Here is an 18,247-nt window from a genome sequence, read left to right as displayed (position 1 = left end):
GTGATTAAAAGGGAACATGAGGCTGGGTGTGGTGGCTCTCACCTGTAATCCCAGCACTTTGGGAGGCTTGAGGTGGGAGGATTGCTTCAGATCAGGAGTTTGAGAACAGCCTGAGTAACATAGCAAGACCCTGTCTCTACAAAAAATAAAAAATCAGCCAGGTGTGGCAGTATACATATCTGTAGTCCCAGCTACTCTGGAGGCTGAGATAGGAGGATCCCTTGAGCCCAGGAGGTCGAGATTACAGTGAGCTGTGATGATGCCACTGTACTCTAGACTGGGTGATACAGTGAGACCCTCTCTCTAAAAAAATTTAAAAAAAGGGAACATGACTTTTAATTTAGTGATGATAACATAATTTTAACATTTCTGTATAAGGACCTTTTTCAGTTATTGTCAAGGTTTTAGTCTGGGAACGAGACTATTTGTGTAGGGTCATGTGGCCATCTGAGTATACGGGGTCTTGTGTTCCTCATTAAGTAAATTCCCAGCTTCATTTGTGATGCTGTGGTTGCTCCTGGTAGTTTGTGTTGTCTGGTCATCTGTTCCCTTACTGATATTCAGTAGAGTTGTTCCATCCATTATTGAGAGTGGGGTATTAAAGTCTCCAACTATTATTTTAAAACTGTCGATTTCTCCCTTTATTTTGTCAGATTTTTTTCATATATTTGGAAGGTCTGTCATTAGGTGCATAAATTTCTCTAATTGTTACATCTTCTTACTGTATTATATATTTTATTGATATATAATGTCCTTCTTTGTCTCATGTAAACTTTTTTGATTTCAAATCTATTTTGTCTGGTGTTAGTATAGCCACTCCTGCTCTCTTTTGGTTACTATTTGTGTGAAATATTTTTTTCTGTCCTTTTACTTTCAATCTGTTTGTGTCTTTGAATCGAAAGTGAGTCTCTTATTGATAGCATGTAATTGGATCATTTTTTAAAATCCTTTCTGCCATTCTCTGTCTTTTCATTGAAGAGTTTAGTCCATTTACATTTAAAATAATTACTGATAAGAAGGGACTTCTGTCATTTTGCTATTTGTTTTCTATATACTTTGTATCTTTTTGTTCCTCATTTTCTGTATTACTGTCTTTTGTGTTTAATTGATTTTTTTATAGTGAAATCTTTAAATTCCTTTTTCTTTTCTTCTTATATGTACTCTGTAGCCATTTTTTTGTGGTTTCCACAGGAATTATATTTAACATTCTAAAGTTGTAGTACCTTAATTTGAATTTATACTAGTTCAACTTCAATAACATACAAATTCTGCTCCTTTAACAGTTCTGCCCCCAGCCCTTTCGGTATTGATGTCACAAAATTATATCTTTTACACTGTGTACTCAAAACATAAACTGATCATGAACTAATAAGAAACCATTGCATTAGTCTCTTAGATCACGTAGAAAACAAAATGTGGAATTACAACAAATAGTACTACCCTTTAGACTAATATTTTTTAAAAAGTGTATTAGTCTCATAAATCGTACAGAGAACAAAAAGTACAATTACAAACTATTGTTATAATAATACTAGTTTTATAATTACCTGTGTATTTACCTTTATTGAAATCTTTATTTCTTTATGTGGCTTCAAGTTACTGTCTAGTATAATTTCATTTCACCCTGCAGGACTTCCTTTAGCATTTCTTGCAGGGCAAGTCTAATGGTAATAACCTTTCTCACCTTTCGTTTATCTGGGAAGGTCTCAATTTCTCCCTTACTTTTAAAGGACAGTTTTGCTGGAATAAGAGTCTTGGTTGACAGTTTTTTGTTTTTTTTAAATAGCGCTTTCAATACATCCTCCTACCACCTTCTGACTGGCAAAGTTTCTGATGAGAAAATTGCTGATAATCTCATTTAGGATCTCTTGTATATGATGAGTTGCTTCTCTATTGCCACTTTCAAGGTTCTTTTTTCTTTAGAAAGCAATTATAATGTGTATTAGTGGGGTCTCTTTGAGTTCATCTTACTTGGAGTTCATTGAACTTTTTGGATATTTATATTCATATATTTCATCAAATTTGGGAAATTTTTAGCCATTAATTCTTCAGATATTCTCTTTACCCATTTCTTTCTCTTACCTCCTTTTGGAGCTCCCATAACACATATTTTGGTTAGCTTGATGGTTAGGTCCCTTAGTCTGTTCTCTTTTCTTTTTCTTTTCCTTTTTTTTTTTCTGTAGAGACAGGGTCTCATTCTGTTGCCCAGTCTGGAGTGCAGTGGTACAAAATTAAAGCTCACTGCAACTTTGAACTCCTGAGCTCAAGGGATGTTCTTGTCTTAGCCTCCACAGTAGCTAGAACTACAGGTGCCAGCTAGCATACCTAATTAAAAAAAATTGTTTTGTAGAGATGGGGTTTCACTCTATTGCCCAAGTTGGTCTGGAACTCCTGGCCTCAATCAGTCCTCCCATGTCAGCCTCCCAAAGTGCTGGGATTACAAGTGTGAGCCACTGCGCCTGGCCTCTGTTCACATTTCTACAATCTTTTTTCTGTTTTTCAGACTTGATAATTTTCATTGTCCTATCTTCAAGTTCACTAATTCTTTCTTCTGCCTTCTCAATCCCTCTGGTAAATTTTTCATTTCAGTTATTGTACTTTTTAGCTTCAAAATTTCTTTTTGGTTTCTTTTTAGGTTTTCTGTCTCTTTACCAATATTTCTATTTTGTTCATGCATCTCTTTTTGACTTTTTCCACATCTTTCTTTAGTTCTTTCTTCATCTGTAAGGCAATTATTTTAAAATCTTTGTCTAGTAGACCTGTTAGCAAGTATTTTTCAAAGACAGTTTTTTTTTTTCCCCACTTTGAATGGGTCATACTTTCCTGTTTGTGTCTCTTATGATATTTTTTGTTGAATATTGGACATTTGAATCTAATAATGTGGTAACTCTGGAAATCAGATTCTCTCCTTTCCTCAGGATTTGCTGTTTTTTGTTACTGTTTTTGTTTTATTGATTGTTGTAGGCTGTCTCTGTGCCAAGGGTCAGCTAGAGGTATAAACTTAAGGCCTTTTCAGATCTTTTCTGAGCCTGTCTCTTTCCCTGGGCAGGCATAGTCTCTTTCTTTCTTTCTTTCTTTGTTTTTTTTTCCGTTTAGAGACAGGGTCTTGCTCTGTTGCCCAGGCTAGAGTGTAGTAGCAGAATTATAGCTCACTGCAGCCTTGAATTCCTAGGCTCAAGCAGTCCTTCCGTCTCAGCCTGCCAAGTAGCTGGGACCACAGGTGTGCACCACCATGCCTGGCTAATTTTTAAAATGTTTTTGTAGAGGTGGGGTCTCACTATGTTGCCTAGGCTGGTCTTGAACTCCTAAGCTCAAATGATCCATCTTCCTTGGCCTCGCAAAGTGCTGGGATTACAGATGTGAACCACTGTGCCTGGGCTGCATGGTCACTTTCCAATTTTCCCCATATATGCAGCTGCTTTTGAATGTCCTGGTCTTTAATGTCTGGCTCCTAAAAGGGGTAAAGTAAAAAATGAAGTGAAGGGGAGTAGAAGGGCACTGGTCCTTTAAATGCCCTGCTGTCACTTCACCCAGAGAGGAGGGGCTTGCAGCAATTGGGAAAGTAGAACAACAATGGCCTCTTTGCACCCCTGTGATCAGAAGCAAGCATCAGTGATCAGAGCACAGCTCCCTGATATTTGGAAGACATGGTCCTTTTTTCCCACCCTGGCTCCTTCAAGCTGTGTGCAAGCTGCTCCAGGAACGTGTGCACAGCTGCCTGTCACAGGGCTGGGGCTGGGGGGTGGGCAGCTGCTACTGTGCTAAGAGACAAAATTGACCAAAATTAACTGCAACTTACCGTCCAAGTCTTCCCCTAGAAGTTGCACGCTTTCAGTAGGCTCCAGAGCTCCAAAATAATTATTTCAGACAGATTCTACCAGTGCAATTATTGTCTGGGTGGAGAGACAGATTCCCGGTACTTCCTACCCCACAGTTTCCCAGCATTTGCTTCTTGATTGTAAATTTTCATTTAGCAGTAGTTTCAGAGATATTATTTTTATTTCACTATATTCTTTGATCCTAAGTCACTTGATAACCTTATTGTGTTCTTGTGAGATATTTTTTAAAATTAAATTTTTAATAGAAGTAATCAGTCCATTTATAAGGTATAAGTCTCCATTTATTACCCACCTCTCCCTTCCTGGGTCCACTACTTTTTCACAGGTAAATACTTTCTTGATTTGATATTTTTATTTCATTTCTAATAAAAAGCATTGCATTTTTGTATTTTAGAAACTTTGCATAATACTATATTTAATACCTGTAACTTTTTTCATTCAATTATATGCTTTGGATATCTGTCCATGTTGGTTCATATAAATCGAGGTCATCCTTTTTAACTGCTGCCTAACATTATGTAGAGCAGTCATGGGGATTGATATGCCATAGTTTTTCAACCATTTTCCTATTGCTGGACTTCTAGGTTTTTTCTGATAGTTCTTGGTTGTAAACAAGGCTACAGACAGTATCTTTGTCCTCGGCTCTGTGCATGTGGGCATATGTCTCTCTCTGCAGTTGTCAGGTTTGGGGATATTGTAATAGATGCTCTCTAATTGTTTTACTAGAATGGCTGCCATCAGCAGAGGATGGGTCCTTTAATCTCATATGTTCACGTGGAAAAATGACACAGGGTAAGACTTAAATTTGAAGAACTTATTATTTATAAATAAGTAGGCCTCTATGAACTTGGCTCTGAAGTTTTTTAAAGACTACTTTTATTTATTGCACTATATTTGTTACCAGATGTGAATTTATTTAGAAATAGAGAATTCTGTTATGAAATAATTACCAGTAAATAATTATAATTACCTTTGAGCTTTTGTATAAAAATAACACCTAGCTTTAGAATCTGTGCATTGGGAGTAAAGCGAAGTGTGAGGGTTGTCTTGAGTGCTTCTGAGGTTTGGAGACCTTTTCAGTTGACCGCCAGTCTCTGTTCTAATGGCTGAAGAATGTGTTGTCTATGCGGCATCACACCTGCCTCATTGTGGACAGCACAGGCAGAGGGAACCCGTAATTAGATGAGAGCCACAGCTGGGGCAGGAGTAGGCACACGCCTCCTTCGCTTTCCCTTACAGTCCTGTTGGTTTCAGAGTAAAGAACGGTATTTAATATTCTTTTCCATTTCCTTCCAATGGTTGTCTGGTATGATGGGGAATATTTCTTTCTTCCTTTTGATCTCTTAAGAAAATTTAAAAAATGGAATGCTTACTTCATCAATGAATTATGTTTAGAAGCTTTGGTTTTTGAAGTTGTCAGTTCTCATATACCACTTCTCTCTCCACAATAGTTATCATGTCTGTTCGTTTTTATTTCTAAAACCCTTGAGCTGGAGACCTCATCCGTGTTCTGAGCCTCACTCTATTCATCTACCAAATGGGGCTAAGAAGCCAGGAGCCCAGCAGGCTTTCTGGGAGCATTGGGTGCACGTTGCGGTGTCTCATAGGACGCACGCTGTCAGCTGAGCAGGACCGGAGAAATCATTTAGTCCGACCGTCTCCTATGACAGATGAAAGAACTGAGGCCAAGTGTGCCGTAACATGTAGTTTCTCTCCTTTCCATTTGTGCTGATTAAAATAATCTTTCTCACACATCCGGTCACCCTGTCACTCTGCTTCTTGAGAAAGCACAGGGGCAGCTTTTGCACAGGTCATTTTCCCTGCCTGCAGTTTCCCTTTCTTCTTGCCACCTGTCAGTCATCGTCCCTTCCTTTGAAACATAGTCAGGGTCATTTCCTCAGGAAGGCTTTTCTGGTTCATCCTGAAGCAGGGATATTATTTCAAATCCTGATCAACTCAAGTATATCCTTCAGTCTGGAAATTTGAACTTACTTGTGTGTTTCTTAGAAAACTCTGTATTATTTATAAAGAAGCTATATCATAAAATGCTGGTTATTTAGGGAAAAAGAACTTCTTTAAAACAAAGCCTTACTTGTTAGCAGCCCAGTGTTATTTGTGTGTTTTGAAAGGGAAAATTCAATTGATGAGATAATTAAACTCACAGTCTGCTTTTAGCATATTAACTGCACTCACAGACCTTTGTTCTGCGTTTTATACAATCACCTTTCAAGCCAGAAGTCCAGAGCTAAGGATTATGTTAAAGAAGTTAGAAGAAAACTATCCAGTGATAATTCATGTGTCTTTGTATATAGATAAATATTCTTGCAACTTTCTCCTAGTGCTCTTATCTTTCTTCCATGCTATGAAAAGTGGTAAACATAATAAAAATATCACGTAACAGCATGCACTTCAAAAGAGAACTCACAGAGTTATATGTAGACTAACTAGTGCATAAAAAGTCCCATGAAAGCCAAGTTAGAAGCTTTCATAATCCTTAACGTGAATAAACAAACAACTGAATGAATGTTTCACTGTATAACACACATTTTAATTTAATTTCAAAGTATTTATTGAAGAAATCCTTTTTCCATTTGAGAACTGTTTGTATATGCCACTAGTTTGTAATCAAATATTATTTGGTTTTGTTGGACCACTGTGGAAATAGGAAGTAAATGCTATAGGCAGTTCCTCCTCTCAACACAGAGAAATGTATGTGTTGGGGTGTGTTTGTATGAAAAGATTGTAAGGTCTTAGTCTTATGCTTGGGTGTGAATGGAAAGAGGTATAATGGAATTTTACACTGGAAAGAACCTTAGTTGTTATCTCTTCATTTTGTAGATAAGAAATGTATATTTACAGAGATCAGGGCGTTTGCCAAGGTTATCTTGCTGTATAGTGTTGGCCCTAAGGTCAGAGCTCTGAGTTTGTGCAGAGGGATGCTTTTGGGAGAACTCAGTAGTATTTTTTTTTACCCTTTTGGGGAATTCGGAGTATTTCCTAAGTTATTTATCTTTTCAATTTTGGATATTTAGAAGATTAATTTATCGATGAAGTTTGAAGGTAGACTCCTTTGCCTGGACATTCTTAAGTGTGCTAATGACGAGTTTTTTCCTGGGGAGACATCATAGAAGACCAAAACTTTGTCTAAACTGGAGTTGTATCATGTTCTTACATAGCAAAATAAGGAACTTTTCTTTGAAAAGCATTTTAATAGCCTCTGTGGAAAACATTCTTGAAAATCCAAGGCAGTTTCATACTTTGACCTTTTCAAGTGTTGACTTTAAGTGAATTATGCCCAACTTGTATTGTAAAGATTGTCTCTTATCTGTCTTTATATTCTCTACAGCCCCGAACACAGAGCAAAATGTTTAGAAAGTTGGAAAGCAGTATATTTAAAATGCCTCTTTGTATTTTCCCACCTAAATTCTCAGTGAGAATTACTTCACTCCTCTCTGTCCCTTAAGGCTTTTCTCTTCTCTGTCATGTGTGATTAAGGATCAAAGGAAACCCTTAAAATTATTGGGCCATTTGGAATACAAAATTTCTCACTAATTAAAAATTGGATCACTGGACCAAAACATATTAATTTCGGCTTTCATTTGTTGAGCTCTTACTGTGTGGCAAATATTCTCCATGTTCTTTGAGTACGGAGATGAGGTTGACATAGCCCCTACTTTAAGGACCTAAAATCTAGTAGGTAAGGCAGATAGATGTAGTATATATTTAGGTGAAATAATGGAAGTGTTTTAAAAGTATTACATATATTCATGATATTTTTTATTAGCAGTATATAGAAGCATATCATGGATGATGTAAGTTTAATCACAACTGGATATTTAAAAACTTAAATTTTATGTATAAAATTCCAAGGTTATACAGTGAAACTAAACTATATAGATTTATTTGGATTTCATCAGTTTCTCTGCTAATGTCCTTTTTCTTTTCCAGGGTCCAATGCAGAAATGCCACATTGCATATATTATATGTATGCATTATAAAAATTTATTTTTACGTAAATGGTAGCATGCTATACTATGCTTTCATTCTGTTTTCTAATTTATGGTTATACTTTATTATCCAATCTTTTAATAATGGACTTTAAGTTGCTTCCAATCTTTTGGTATCATTAGCAATGCTACAATTGCTGTTCTAGAACTTGCAAGTGTGCAGTTATAGAGAGGAATTTCTGAGTTAAAGTATTGCTAAACTGCCCTCCTTGAACATGGTACAGGTTTATACTCCTCTCAGCGATGTATGCCTTTTTCCTCTCCTTTGCCAGTAGTGTGTGATTTAACCTTTTGATCTTTACCAATTTCATAGGTGAAAAATGAAATTTTATTGCCGTTTTCTGTGCATTTCTCTTGCTATAAGTGAGGTTGAACATACTATGTCATATACTTAAAAGAGTAGTTTCATTTTCTGTGAATTGACTCTTGTGACCCTTTGCCCATTTATCTATGAAGATAATCTTTTTATATAAAAAGGAAATTAGCACTTTGTGATAGGAGCTGCTAGTTTTTTCCACTGGGTTTATACTTTGTCATTTATGGTAAATTTTGCCATCTATAAATTTTTTATTTCTGTATAATCAAATGTATTCATCTTTTACTTTATGGTTTTGGGATTTTATATCCTACTTAGAAAGGTTTTAAGCCCTCCAAGATGATGAAAATTGTTTCTTGCTTTCTTTTACTATTTTTTTTTTTTTGAGACAGAGTCTCACTCTGTTGCCTGGGCTAGAGTGCCAGGCGTCAGCCTAGCTCACAGCAACCTCAAACTCCCAGGCTCAAGCAATCCTTCTGCCTCAGCTTCCCAAGTAGCTGGGACTACAGGCATGTGCCACCATGCCCGGCTAATTTTTTCTATATATATTTTTAGTTGTCCAGATAATTTCTTTCTATTTTTAGTAGAGACGGGGTCTTGCTCTTGCTCAGGTTGGTCTCGAACTCCTGACCTTGAGCGATCCTCCTGCCTCGGCCTCCTAGAGTGCTAGGATTACAGGCGTGAGACAGTGCGCCCGGCCTCTTTTGCTATTTTTGTGGTTTCTTTTTTTATGTTTACATTTTTTGATCCATTTCAGATTTATTTGGGTAAATGTTGGTAGCCAGTTTTCTTTTCCATGTCATTACATGGTTGTGCCAGCACTATTTATTGAGTAATTTATTTTTTCTACACTGATGGCACATTTTATCTTAACAAATTCCTGAAGTCCTTTTAAAATTTTTGTTGTATCCATTGATTTGATGGGCTATTCATGAGCCAGTTTCACATCTTTTAAATTATTATCTATGTATAATATGTGTTAGTATCTGGCAGGTATTAAAGCTAGCTCCTCTTTTACCCTTCTTTTTCATAATTTCTCTCGTCGTTTTAGCTCATTTATTTTTCCACATGAGCTGCAGACTTAACTTCTGAATTCCCAAAAGAATATCTTGTTAATTTTATTGGGATTGTGGTAAATTTACGTATCAAGTTAGATTTTTTTAAAGCATTGATGCTCTAGGAATTTGTTTTGTATAGCACCAGTATTTCTTATCTTCTGAGGTTTTACTAAAACTTAATTTTAAAAAGATCCATTTCTGGTATTCTCTATAGAGGACAGTTATTTGTCATCCCACATTCCTATCACAACAAACATTACTGTTTGTATACATTCCCTTCCATTTCCTCTACACTTTTTTGGTGATGCTGAATCCTGTTTTAACGCCTTTCATTATTGTATATTCTGTAATTAGCAGAGTGCCATTATTAAAGTTTAAAGGTAAAAGTTTAAAGAGATGATCCGTACTGCTGTGGGATCCTCAATAGAAGGTATTTGGACATCTCGCTTACTGAAATTTGAAACGTACACACGCATGCGCGGTAACCCTGTAGTTATGTTACTCGGCGTCTCCCCTGCGGAAAACATGGGCAGTGGCTTTAAGTACTAACTGCTTTTTGCAGCAACTCCTGTCACCGTCATTATCTCCTTTCCTTTTAGCTATTAAATTTTATTCAAGAAGATGTGAAAGGGTGCAGAACTGGTTTATAGCCCATGCTGGGCACTTTTAATTTGATTCTCCACCTTATTTTTTGTTAAAAAAAAAGTCTTGTCAACGTAGTAATTCTTCAGATTAACATGTTAGGATCAGCTAGATATTTTTTTTTCCCTCTCAGACTTCTTAAATCATCACCCATATCTCCCCTTAATTCTGATAATTTCCTCTTTCCCCATTGGAAATCACCGTAATGAGCCTTGGTTCCTGATTGCAGTATCGTTGATGAGTGTGTTGGGGATGGAAGAAATCTCAGTCCCATGTGGTCTTCCTGCTCCTGTTCCCACTCCTGACCAGCCAGCTTAACGGATCCTATTCTTCTGGGAGATAAGATCTTTTCCACCCACTTCAGAGCTCTTTTATCTACTCTTTATTCCTTTCTAGGGGTACAACCCTTTTCACCCCACCCCCCTAATATCTTTGCAATCTTTATTTCCATTCCAAAGGATTCAACAATAAACATTTATGCACAGTGTAGTGAAGGGGCCATGCTTGCTTTAGTACCAAATAGACCTGAACCAAAATTGAATCAGAAAACAGAAAACTGTTTTGTGCAGAGTTCTAGAAAAAAATTCCCTTGCTTGCCTCAGCATCGGGTTGAAGAAAGAAAGGAGAGAACCATCTGGGGATCTGGGAATCAGGGAAGGAGGAGGTAGGATTGCAATGTTTAAGCCACTAAGTAACTGTTAGATTGGTGCCTGGGGTTTTGGGTCAGGCTCCCCTCTGCTTCTGCCTGCAGCTTGCTTGCCCTGCTGCTCTTGGACCCGCTGGAAAGCCGTGGGCTGGTTACTATGGGAATTGATAGGTGCTGCTGGCAGTGGGAGAAGGAAAGTTCTTGGAATTGATCCAGAAATCTCAGGAGAGCAGGTTTTTCCCCCTCTGGCTTTTTGCTGCTTACTGTTCTTTGATTTGATTAACCGGCTTGAGTTTAGCTTGAGGAGAGCCTCTCCAAGAGCTCACCTCTGGTATCCTAAGGAGGGCTTGAGCTGTCATCACCCAGGAAGACTTTGTGGAGAGGATAACACAAAGCATCGCCGGTTTGCCGGATGAATTTCGGTTTCGGCAGTTGGCTTCTCAGGCTTCAGTGAACTCAGAATTAAACTCAAGCTTCTGTTTCTTTTTACACTGTCAAGGAATGTGCTACAGACAGGAGGAGGAAAGTCAGTATTTTGTTCCAGAATCACACAACCTTTCTCTCTTTTTCACCACGGTCCTCACGGAAAAAAAAGAAGGTGGGGTGGAGCATTCCATTTTGTCATGAGTTTACTGATTCTGAAATGTTGGAGATAGAAAACAGATGTTTTAATGAGGTGATATCCACGTTGGACAGCAGCAAGGTCAAAATATATTTTATAAGTCAACTTTCATTAATTTGATTAATCTAATAACTTAAAACCCTGGGCCATAGTGTATGCTACTTTATTTTTGTAACTACTCATGAGTATGGAATGTAAAGCATTAATTTATCTTTCTGAGAAAAGTATTTGGCTGGAGGGGGAAAGAATATTAAAGTATCATGGACATTATAAACTTTGGTAGGACAGAAAGAGGTTTTTTTCCTCTACATTTTTAGGTTCAGTGCACTGTTTTCTGTTGTTGCTGATTCTTTTACCAGTAATGAAAACCCTACGCAGGTAAAACTTTTTCTTTTGACGTTGAGAAATTTGTATTGAATTCGTTGCATAGATGTGAGAAGGCTGTCTATATCTATTCAAACCTTGACTTTGGGATCTTAGAGGTGATGAATCACTCGGCAGAGGAACCCTGAGATGTTGAATTATCTCATGATTTCGATGATTTATTTTTAGAAGCTTTAACACTCCCTATTAATTCATTTAATTCCTGTTCTGTGGGGAGGCAGGGTGGGGAATGGATTGGAAACAAGGTCTTCAGACATAGGCCTTGCCTTCCTGGAGCTTCTGAACTTGTTGCATAAGTGGGATGATAGAGTTAAAATACAGGGGAGGGTGTGGTAAATTTTATTAGAGATGAATCAATGAAGTGTGATGGTGGCTCCAAGGTTAAGTGACCTTCCTGGGGGAAACTACAGAAGCCACCCACAGAAGAAGTAACAACCGAATACCTGTAGCAGTACTCTGCCTCTAGTAGGCATTTGATCGGTTTCAGCTATTATTATTTGAACTGGATCCTAAAGAATAAGCAACATTTCAACAAACATTTTTCTTTGTTTTTTTCAGCCTCAGAATCTCTCAAAAATGTTCTGATTTTCATTTGCATTCTTCAAAATGTTGTTCTAATGTGTTTATTCATCAGGGTGCCTGCCTAATGCCAGGTAGTCCAGGCAAATGTGCCATCAGAGGAGGAGCTCCCAGTGGAGCAAACAAATAATACCACGGTGAAGGGGAGCACTGGGTGCTCTGGGAACCAGCGGGAGGAAGGGCCAGTGATCCCCAGAAAGGCATGTGGGAGTGTAGAGACCCAGGCATGGGAGCGAGAGTTGCGTGCTGACTTGCTTGTAGTTATTGTTCTGCTGTGAAATACATGCAGCTTCTCCCATTAGACCAACGGGAAAGCTAAGGTTCATGGTCAAGTTTTAGTTCTTTTCAAAGGTCAGACCATCTGCAATTGTTAGGATTGAGATTTGAGCCCATGGCATTAACTATTGCTCAGAAACCCCAAACTTTGCGCAGTGGTTGTTATGATCCCATGTTGTGCAGATGCAGGTTAGTGAGACTAAGTATCTTACTCAAGGCCTGACCAGTACATGGGAGAGTTGAGAGGTGAAAGGTGTTTCCAAAGCTCATGCTCTGTCCACCTGGAGAGCTCACGGTGTGGGTGTTCAGCAGAGGAGGCACTGGCAAATGCTCAAAGAACAGGTGTCCCTTGAATTAGGCATAACAGGGTGGGTGTCATTTGGAATTATAGCGTGGTGTCAGTGAACACTTAATGCATATACAATATATGAGGAAAGGCACAGAAAAAACTAAAGTGAAGAGTATAGTCAGATAAGAAAGAATAGTTCAGATTGCCTGGAGTGATGAGTGTATGAAGTGCTATAGAGGGAAATGGGTTTGAAAAATTAGCTTGGAACTGACTTGTCTAGGACTTGGAGTGCCTAAAGAATTTGGACCCTTTTTATGTACGTATTGAGAAACCTCTGATGGTTTGGGGGCAGGTGAAGGTGGCTGATATGATTTCTTTCTTTAACACCTAGCCTGAATTTTGTCTTTAGCTATATCTTTGCATAAAACTGAAATCATTTCTAGATTATTTAAAAGATATGGCTAAGGAAAGTTAAGATTCAGTATTAAAAGAAAAACAAATCTCAGTTTACCATTTAGGAAAGGTCATTAAACCCAGTTGTTTGTTTTATGGACTGTGATTCTTATAGTATAAATTTTCAGAATCTTGTCAACTTGATGAGTTCATGGCTGTGAGATGACTGGAAACATAGTATTGTCATAAATCTGTTTCAACAGTCAGTGATCCCCAACCTTTTTGGCACCAGGGACCAGTTTTATGGGAGACAGTTTTTCCATGGACTGGAGTTGGGGGCAGGGTTGGCAGGTGGGGAGGGCAGGGCTCAGGATGTGATGCAAGCAATGCGGAGCAGCTGTAAATACAGATGAAGCTTGCTCGCTCACCTCTTGCTGTGTGGCCTGGTTCCTAACAGGGCACTGACCAGTACTGTCCCGAAGCCTGGGGGTTGGGGACCGCAGTGAACAGTGGCATTTCTGCAGCTTACTTTACATACACAGCCACTAATTCTGCCACAGAATGAGTTTATTTATGGACCTATTTCATATCCAGAGTCTTGCCTAGGGAGTCCTGTGGGGCAGAAGCCTGGCCAGATCATTGAGATGGGACCCGTTGTAGCCTTCCCTGGGCCGGCTTCCCTAGCGCCGGATAAGAGCCAGCTCTGGCCAGACTTTCTGGTGGCCTCTATCCTTGTATTATTGCCCAGCAGTTCCCGAAGGATCTTGTCGAACCATTAGCCATCTAGATTATTTATAAAAACATAGTCATCATACTACTATTTGGAGAGGATTATACTTTTATACTTAATAAATATTTTCCCATTTATTAGTATCAATGTAAGGAGAAAATTTGTTCAAAACTAGTTAGGCTTGATTATGAAGCACATTTTCCAGTTGAGCCTAGAGGTGGTGGCATAGAAGGATGCAGTCTGTAAGATTCCTGCAGTCAGGTACTATGTCTTTCTTGTTCATGGTTGTCTCTCCATGGCCTAGTACAGTGCCTGGGACACAGTAAGTACTAAATAGATGCTCATTGAATGAACATTGGCTGGATCTTGGGTAATTGTTCATGTAGAGTAGCTCTTGTAGCTGATGGAAAAACTGGTTACATTGTTAATTAAGACTCCTTTCTCCTGGTGCTCTAGGTTTTAGTTAGTGATAAAGATTTTAAAATGCTTTTTGAATATATTGCTTTAAAATGTTAATGACACTTTAAAATTCTTCTTAGATAAAGTAACCAAATAGATAAGCAGCAACTGAAAATATGAAATCTTGTGGGATAATTAAAAAATTCAGCACATGTAGTATTGACATTCTCTTCCTTTTGCTTCAGAAAGGGTCACCATCTTAAATTAACATAATTCCTTACCAGCCAAGATTTCATCTACTTGACTCAAAGCCCAGAGTATAGATGGAAGTACAAGAAGGTTTGCCAAAGGAGGGAACAGTAATGAGATTTTTTTTCCCCTTGGCAACTTGGAATTTATTTTTCTAATTCTAGTAATTAATTATGAAAAATGTTATTTTGTTAACATTTAATGAAGAGAAAGTTGAAATAAATGGAGACATCTTATGTAAATATTAAGTATTTTTAACTGATAGGGCAATAAAAAATATGAAGAAAAGGTAATTATTTAAAGATTTGATCACCATAAAAGAGCCTGTGTTTCTGTGACTTGTTACATTTTCTTGAAGATAATGTGTGGCATGTTGCACAGTGAGGTGATTATTCCTTTAGAAGCTTCTGGACATCATTCATGTTGGAACCACTTTACAGTAGTAGGTGGGGAGATAATTTTTGTGCTTTACAGCTCTTGTGTCAGAAAGCCCTGAGATTTGGTTTTTATACTATAAGAAATTTCACAGTGTAATTCTTTCTCGGAAAATATTTATCTGTTCAGAATTCCACTTTGTAATTTTACAGTCTGCTATCTAGTGTGAAGGACGTAATTGTTGAATTATACACAAAACCTTAGTGGTATTCTAGGTACTGTCTGTTATTTTTCATATTTTTTTATAAAAGTAATTTTTTGAGTTAATCAACACATACATTTTAGAAAGTGGTCAAATTTAGTCATTGATAAAGAATTTGACCTTTTTATACTTGTTTGTTGTTCCTTATAGTCCTTTTGATGGGCTTTTGAATAAATATAAAATGAGATTGGTTTTCAGATGGAAGCCACTTATCAAGTTGAAGCAGAGGATGCTACTGATATTTAATGTACTTGACACGACTTACGCAATAAGACCTTTGGCAAACAGTCAAATATGCCTGCAGGAGCCCTCCCCTGACACCCTCTGTCATGACAGAATGCTTTTTCTTGTGTGTTATGAGCTTCTTATGCTAATCAGGTTAAGCAGAATGATTTCTGCTATGTAGAATTTAGACCTTAAGACCCAATTGAACGTAAGATATTAAATGGCATGCACATACATATACCTGTAGCAATAGTTGCAACGACCCTTTTCTGAGGAAGAAAGGAAGTCAGTAGGGACAACTCCCATAACAGAGGTGCCACACTCTCCCACCGGGGAGTCACTCTCGTCCTGTGGTTGCTGAAAGTAACTTGTATGGGAATCCCCCCCTCCGCTGGTCTAGGGAGTACATCGCTTGGCACCTGCCCAGGTAAAAGGGAGAAGAGTCCAGAGTCACACACATTATCTCTTAGACCCATACGGGATAAATAACATGTGAAGTCTAGACAGTCTTGGACATGTTTTCCTTCAGTTACTGGTTTCTGTCCAAGCAATCCTGCTACAGCCATTAAAGGAAAGCAGAACAAGACATTAGTGAAGGTTAGATGTCGTAAATGTTAGAATGTTCCCTTTTTTATGTTCAGATACTCTGAACCCTGAGATCTAGTCTCTGTGTATACTTAGCAAGTGCATTAGCCAATTCATGTTCCTGAAAGTAATACCCATTGCCACCTCTTTGGTGCCCAGAGCCTTTACAGATAGCACGGGGCTACAGCCCTTCCCAGCTCTCTGTGGACACAAAGAATGACTTCATTTACTTCAATGGGATCACTATAAAATTCTCAATCAAATCAGCATTCATTCTGAAAAAAGAAAAGTATGCCATTCAGTACTTTTCCTTGGGGTTGTAGGATAATGTTTTGAAATCAGAGCAGCTTCAGAAGAAAAAGGTAAAACGTTCCCAGACTCTCCTGATTCATGCTTCCTAGAATAGGGAATGAGTAACTATCAGATTTTTCAATGCCTGGGACTATTTCTCATCTGCAGTTCCCAGGTTGGTATTTCTTTTGCTCATCCCTGGAGATTGGATGTGATTTATTTTTTGCAAATACACTGGTTAGCGTTCTCAAAGTGACTGTGAGAAACAAGACTGACCTCTTTCCCCTTGGTCCCTGGGGAATGGTGTTGACATTAGGCATCTCTGAGCCAGGCCTGGGAGGTGTGTTCTGCTCACCCCCTTGTTTGCACTGAGAACATAGTTGGGCTTTAAAGACTTTACCCCCTTATGCTTTTGAGTTGGAGTTTTTATATTATGTGAAGGAATCACGAATGATACTGTCATCTTTGGGAGATTGTAAAGAAGCCAATGATGTGCTCCTTGCCACTAAGGCCTGGTACGGGGAGCTACTGGCACTTGTTCTGTGCCTGTAAGAGCCAGTTCCTAAACATGGGAGGAGGATACCTCCAACCCCAGGACCAGGTGGTGCCCAGAGTTAGAAGGCTCAGTGAAAGTTAAAAGATGCCAAGTTTAAGTGAAAAATATATGTGATATGAACGTTAAAATGGACATATATTTTATTTGGTGAGAGAAAATGTGTTCTTATGAAATAATTCCAATAGGTGGAAGACAACATTGCTTCATTGACAGTTTTTACTCATCCCCAGGTTAGAAAAAATCCATTTATTAAGCTGAAATTTTTCTAAGTCATAATGGGGGAGAAGGGAAAGTAGAAAAACACTCTGTTCTTTCAAAATTGTGACCTCCTTCATAGTCCCGGATATGTAGAGGATTTTCAGTTGTCTGAGGCCTTGATGAGAGTCTAGGATTAGAATCAAAATACATTGTTTTCCTTTTAGAGGAGTATTTGTCGATGAGTGTCTACTCTATATATTAAAGAATATAAGCAGTTTTCTCCTATCTCTTCTTGTACTGAGGTGAGAGAAGTTATCATCCAGATCTAAAACTTAATCTACTCTTTCTTCCTTGAGAGTTTTATTTTGAAACACAGTCTGATTTTGGCCTGGCAGAATCTGTCTGTACTCAGATGTGAATGGGAGAGTGGCTGGACAGTCTCAGATTGTTTGTGCTGGTGGCTGACTTCTTAAGTGCCCATGTGCTACATGGAGACATGTATTTGATATTATATTGCTTAGCGTAATTCTCTCTCACTTAAACTTAAAACATTTTGTTTAGTGTAAACATTTCCAACATTTGTTGGTTGTTACATTTGGATGACAGATATTTGTTACCTGAATTACTGTTGCAAAATATGCCTTGTCTCCCAGTTATTGAAGTCCTTGTACCAAAGAGTAAATAATACAGATATTAGGTAACTTAACAGAATTATCAATTAAAACCAAATTGTTTTTCATACCTTTCTGTTTATTTTAAAAGGATAGCTTTTTTGCCAACTAGGTAAGTAACAGAGGCTAATTTTCGCTAATTTGGGAAATATGAAATGGCAAAAAAATCATGCTCATTTATGTTTCTCATATTAATATTTTCTAAATGCTTTTGTTTTCCTATGCATGCATGTATTTTCTAAAAACAATTGGAATCCTATTGTATGTTTTGTATTCTTTTTATATTTAACATACTTTTATGAATATTTTCCACCTCATTTAAATAATTTTTAGAAATATCATTTCCAATTGCTTAATAATATTCCATCCTGTGACATTTTCATTTATCTAATCACTTATTACAAATAGATCTTCAATAGGTTTTTTTGTATGTGCATTTTTACATGTATGCTTGATTATTTTCTTAGCACAAGAATTACTGGGTCAGAATGTTTGAATGACTCCTTATTTTGTTCTCCCAGATCCTCCATTTGACACGTTAAGGGGCAAAACTATTGCCTTTTCCTCCTCTTCTCTTGACAAACCACGTTTGAAAACACATTGCCAACTGGTGAGTTAAGTAGATCCTGCAGATAAAGAGAGATGGCCTCTAGTC

General features: G+C 37.8%; 1 protein-coding gene across 9 annotated transcripts in view; it reads left to right on the top strand.

Moving 5' to 3' along the window:
* SIPA1L1 (signal induced proliferation associated 1 like 1) overlaps window positions 1-18,247 on the top strand; it is a 358,554-nt gene that overhangs the window by 93,178 nt on the left and 247,129 nt on the right. Inside the window, exon 1 of one of the 9 annotated variants that reach the window (XM_045564644.1) lies at window positions 10,878-11,106. The exons of the other annotated variants lie outside the window; for them this stretch is intronic. The gene's annotated coding sequence lies outside the window, so the exon portion shown is untranslated. Of the gene's footprint in view, window positions 1-10,877; window positions 11,107-18,247 lie in introns of those variants that run through there. 9 annotated transcript variants of the gene reach the window in all.

The sequence above is a fragment of the Lemur catta genome, chromosome 1 (genome assembly GCF_020740605.2).
Source record: "Lemur catta isolate mLemCat1 chromosome 1, mLemCat1.pri, whole genome shotgun sequence".
NCBI classification, from domain to species: domain Eukaryota; kingdom Metazoa; phylum Chordata; class Mammalia; order Primates; family Lemuridae; genus Lemur; species Lemur catta.
This window is presented reverse-complemented; position numbering and strand designations above follow the sequence as displayed.